This window comes from Marmota monax, unplaced genomic scaffold (genome assembly GCF_021218885.2).
Source record: "Marmota monax isolate L192 unplaced genomic scaffold, Marmota_monax_Labrador192_F-V1.1 WCK01_AAM20220418_F8-fsc00062, whole genome shotgun sequence".
NCBI classification, from domain to species: Eukaryota; Metazoa; Chordata; class Mammalia; order Rodentia; family Sciuridae; genus Marmota; species Marmota monax.
The window spans coordinates 10,262,796-10,268,586 of record NW_026695221.1 but is presented as its reverse complement, the minus strand read 5'-3'; positions in this window follow the sequence as shown (position 1 = coordinate 10,268,586).

The window sequence follows — 5,791 nt, the reverse complement described above, 5'->3', positions numbered from 1 at the left end:
TGTTTCTTTAACATGCTAAATATTTTCTCTGTCTTCTTGAATATAGTCAACAATACCTCTTTTTATGTCTTTATTTACTTATTCTGTCATTTATATAATTTATGGGTCTAATTATTGTCTTCATTACATATCACTTTTGTGTGTGTGTGTGCTAGGGATTGAACCCAGTGTCCAGCACATGCTAGGCACAAGAGCTACACCCTCAGTCCCACCTAGTCATTTTTTATTAAATGTCAGACATTATAAATGCTTCCTTATTTTGATTTGGATATTTCTGTATTCATATACATTATCTTGAGGTTTTTTTCCCTGGGGTACAGTTAACTTATAGTTAACTTATTGGAAATACTGTGGTATTTTCAAATATGGGGATGGCTTTTAAACATTTAGAGAGGCAGAGCAGATTTTGGTAAAGGGCTAGTTTTTTCTACTAGTAAAACAATATCCTTCTAGGCATCATTTTATTACATGTCCTTTTGTAACAGTGGTCAGCTTTATGCTTTGAATTTAGCCCTTACTGCTCTTCCACTGTAACTTGTTTTTAAAATGGACATGTTTCTTTCTCTTCTTTTCTCCTTGCTCCTTCTTATTCTCCCTCCCTCCCTAATCTCAGGGGAAACTGGATGACCTTTCGTCCCCATCTTAGGCAGATTTATGGAGGGTATATACTCTCTTTGAATATATACCCACCATAGGAAAGAAGTAATCCAGACTTTGGGGATGGTACCAGATGACCTCAGAGATGACTTTTTATCCCCCAAATTAACAAGTGAATTACAATTCCAGCAGAGAATATATGGAATGTAACCTTTGAATCATCTCTATAAAAGCCCCCTGTTTCTACTGATGGGCAGAATCACAGCCTTTGGGACAGGAGTCCCCTGTGTTTCTCCTTTGCTAGCAAAGCAATAAACCTTCTTTTTCCTTTTGCTCGAAACTGTGTCCTCTTAATTGGATTGGCAGCAGGGACAAGGATTGAGCTTTTGGCAATCTTATAGTATTTTTTCTACTCTGGCAAGTGGAAAAACAAAATATTCCTAGTTTTTGTGAGGCTCAGGGATTATTTTTTAAAATCCCTTCAGGTCATTCTTTCTTGAACTAAGGTAGTTTCCTCATGTGCCTGTACCCATCTGTACTCAGCTGAAGACATCTGGAGGACTCCACAGATCTCCAGAACTTCTGCCCACCTCTTTGCACTGTCTTCCTCAGCACTGTGTGTGGTAAACTCTGGTCACGTTTGCCTCCCAGGACTCTCAGTTCCTTTGTGTGTCTGTCTTTCGTGCTGCCCTTCCTAATAAGACAGGGCAATTGTAGAGTTCATCTCATTTGTTTCCCATCCCAGGGACCATTGTCCTACATCACTTGATGTCTGATGTCCAAAAAATGATTTTTGTAGGGATGTTGTTTGTTTATGTCCCTATATGGAGGAGGGTAAATCCAGTTCCTGTTGCTATATCTTTGCTAGAAGAGGAAGTACACCTCTGTTTTAGACTTCTTTTCTTCTCTTCTCTTTTCTAGTGATTGAAGCCAGGACCTCATGCATGCTAAGTTGGTGCTATACCCCACCCCCAGAAATCTGTTAGTCTCCCCATCCCACCTGCTGGGAGGAGGGTTACCAAGGATTAAACCCAGAGGCACTTTACCACTAAGCTACATCCCCAGCTATTTTACTTTATTTTTATTTTTATTTTGAGATAGGATCTTACTAAGTTGCTTAGGCCTCACTAAGTTGCTGAGTGCCTGGCCTCAGATTTGCTATCCTCCTACCTCAGCCTTCCAAATTGCTGGGATTACAGGCTGGATTACATCCAGCATTTATTAATATGTTTTCTATTGCCAATGACATAATACCAAAGACTGGGTAAATATTAACAAAAAGAAGTTTATTTTGGCTCATCGTTCTGAAAGTCCAAGGTTGAGGGGCAGCATCTGGTGATGACCTTCTTGCTGTTGTCCAACTTCATGTAGTAAGAGACTAGCAGCATATGGATATATCTATCTGGTCTCTCCTTCCTATAAAGCCACCAGTATTCAATCATGTTTTTTTTTTTTTTATCCTAATGGCCTTATCTAATTCTAGCCACCTCATGAAAGCCCTACCTCTAAACATGATAGTTCCGTTGGACTAAATTTCCACTTTCTTAACTCTATAACGGTGGTCCACTTTATTCTTTGAATGCAGCACTTACTGCTCTTCCACTGCAACTTGTTTTTAAAATGTACATGTTTCTTTCTCTTCCTCTCTCCCTGCTCTTCCCTAATCTCTTTCCCTCCCTAATTGATACCATATGACAAAAACCAACCTGAAATCACATTGATAATAATTCTGTGTGACCAAAAGCCCTCAGATAAGCAAAAATGTTCTATCAGGTATGATATCCCAAAGGTTTAGAGATTATCTCTTGGAAGCTGGGTATAAAGACTAGCTCTCTGGACGAGATTAAATTATTTAATACACATGCACATATACACACCTCACACCCTTTTGTTGGGTACTGTCAATTGGGGCAACTAAACAAAATACCATGTAGACCAGCTGAGAAACAGATTGTAATGGTCAATTTGAATTGTCAACTTGATTAGATTAAGAGATGCTGAAGATTAAGAGGTTTCTGGGGGCTGGGGAGGTGGCTCAGTGGCAGAGCGCCAAACGTGAGGCACTGGGTTTCATCCTCAGCACCACATAAAAATAAATAAAGATATTGTGAAGTCCAGATACATATTTTATATATATATATATAAAAGAGGCTTCTGGATGTGTCAATGAGGGTGTGTCTAGGAATGGGGCTGGGGCTATAGCTCAGTGGCAGAGGAATGATCAGCATGTGGAATAACAAACTGAAGTGGAAACCCTCCCTAAGCATGGGCAGCACCATCCAATAAGATGGTGGCTTGGATGGAATAAAAGTTGGAAGAACAAGGAAGGAGCAGCAGATTCAAGCTTGATTCTTCTTGAACAGGTTCTTGATTGCTGCTGTGATTGTGAGTGATTCTCTGAAGTTTCCGAAGCCTTTACTCTGGGACTGGAGTAGCACCATTGATCCCTCTTGTTCTAAGGCTTCAGCCTCTTGGACTACTCAGCTATTGGTTCCTCCAGCTCTCCAGTTCTGCAGATGGCCATTGCAGACTATCTAGCTTCTGGTTGGGTAAGCCAATTTAATAAATCCCCTTTTTATTATCATACTTCTTGTTAATTCTGCTCTTCTAGAGAACTCTAATACACAGATATTTATTTTCCAAAATTCTGGAGGTTATGAAGTTCAAGACATTGAGCTTGCCATCATGGTCAAGTTCTTGATGGGGAACGTTTTCTGGCTTGCTGAAGGCCACTTTCTCACTGTATGGTTGGCTTTTTTTTCATGGGGAGGAGGGGGGGGAAAGAGGGAGAGAATGTACACTTGTGCAAGCACCAGAGACACTAATCCCATACAGGGGACGCTGTCCTCATAACTTCATTTAAAGGCAGTTACCTCCCAAAAGGCCCACCTCCAAATACATAACATTAGGGGTTAGGGCTTTAACTTTTTTAAAAAAATGCATTCTATGTTTTGATTTTCTTTTTTAGGGCTTTAACAACTGCATTTTGAAGGGTCACAAATATGCAGTTCACAAAAAGTACACACTTAAAGTTCCTTCTTGAAACTCTTTCCTCTCTCGGTTTCTGAAAAAAAAAAGAAAGAAAAGAAAAGAAAAGAGAGAAAGAAAGAAAGAAAGAGAGAAAGAAAGAAAGAAAGAGAGAAAGAAAGAAAGAGAGAGAGAGAGAAAGAAAGAAAGAAAGAAAGAAAGAAAAAAAGAAAGAAAACCAAACACTTTGCCCAGGTTCTGTTTTTATTTTTGGTATACAAAGTATATTCATACAGTTTGCATCTTCATACATGTACTTAGGGTAATGATGTCCATCTCATTCCATCATCATTTCTACCCTCATACTCCATGTTTCCCCTCCCACCCCTTTGCCCTATCTAGAGTTCATCTATTCCTCCCATTCTCCCCTTCCCAACCCTACTATGAATCAGCCTCCTTATATCAGAGAAAACATTCGGCATTTGGTTTTTGGGAATTGGCTAACTTCACTTTAGCATTATGTTCTCCAACTCCATTCATTTACCTGCAAATGCCATTTTTATTCTCTTTTATTGCTGAGTAATATTCCATTGTGTATATATACCACATTTTCTTTATCCGTTCTTCTATTGAGGGGCATCTAGGTTTCACAGTTTAGCTATTGTGAATTGTGCTAGTATATACATTGATGTGGCTGTGTCCCTAAAGTATGCTGTTTTTAAGTCCTTTGGGTATAGATTGAGGAGTGGGATAACTGGGTCAAATGGTGGTTCCATTCCCAGTTTTCCAAGGAATCTCCATACTGCTTTCCATATTAGCTACACCAATTTGCAGTCCCACCAGCAATGTATGAGTGTGCCTTTTTCCCCACATCCTCACCAACATTTATTGTTGTTTGTATTCTTAATAGCTGCCATTCTGACTAGAATGACATAAAATCTTAAGAGTAGTTTTGATTTGCATTTCTCTAATTGCTAGAGATGTTGAACAATTTTTCATATATTTGTTTGACTGTATATCCTCTTCTGAGAAGTGTCTGTTCAGTTCCTTGGCCCATTTATTGATTGGGTTATTTTATTTATTTATTTTTTTGGTGTTTAGCTTTTTGAGTTATATACCCTAGAGATTGGTGCTCTATTTGATTATGAGTGGTAACAATTTGCTCCCAAAACGTAGGCTCTCTAGTCACTCACTGATTGTTCTTTTGCCAAAAAGAAGTTTTTTAGTTTGAATCCATCCCATTTATTGAATCTTGATTTTAATTCTTGTGCTATAGGAGTCTTGTTAAGGAAGTTGGGGCCTAATCCGACATGATGGAGATTAGGGCCTACTTTTCCTTCTACTAGATGCAGGGACTCTGGTTTAATTCCTATGTCCTTGATCCACCTTGAGTTGAGTTTTGTGCATGGTGAGATATAGGGGTTTAATTTAATTTTGTTGCATATTACCCAGGTTCTCTTTTAGGCTTTTGTGTTCTTTGATTTTGCTCCTCAAATGTTGGTATTACTTGAATTTTGGTACTCAGTCATCTTTCCACTCATTACATGCTTCTTTCCCTGAGGAATCTCTTCTACTTCCTTTATTTCAACTATCTTCTATATGCTGATGATCTCCAAACTTATTGCTATCTAGAACTCTTCCTGACTCAGATCCAACTGCCTACTAAATAAATATCTCCACTTGTATATATGACAGACACCTGGAACTCAACATGTCTAACTGAACTCCTTCCATAATTCTTACTCCTCTTGTATTTCCAATTTCAGGTAATGGCATTTCTATCCATCAATCTGTCAGTTAGCCAACTTAGAAATGTTGAAGTAAGGGCTGGGGATGTGGCTCAAGCGGTAGCACGCTCGCCTGGCATGCGTGCGGCCCGGGTTCGATCCTCAGCACCACATACAAACAAAGATGTTGTGTCCACTGAAAACTAAAAAAATAAATAAATATTTAAAAAAAAAAAGAAATGTTGAAGTAATTCTTGAATTTATTTCTACACTTCTTTAGCCAATCATCAAGTCCTAAAGAATCTTCCTTCTTGTTATCTTGCTAAACTGTTTAATATAGGTTTAGGTCTTCATTGTGTCTCTCTTAAATAATGGAAACAACCAGCCTCCTTCTTTTCACATTCAATGCCACAATTTTGTTCCTTCAAATCCATGTGTTTTGATGCTACTAAATTCGTCTTTCATAAATACAAATATAATCATATCATTCTCTGTAAAGT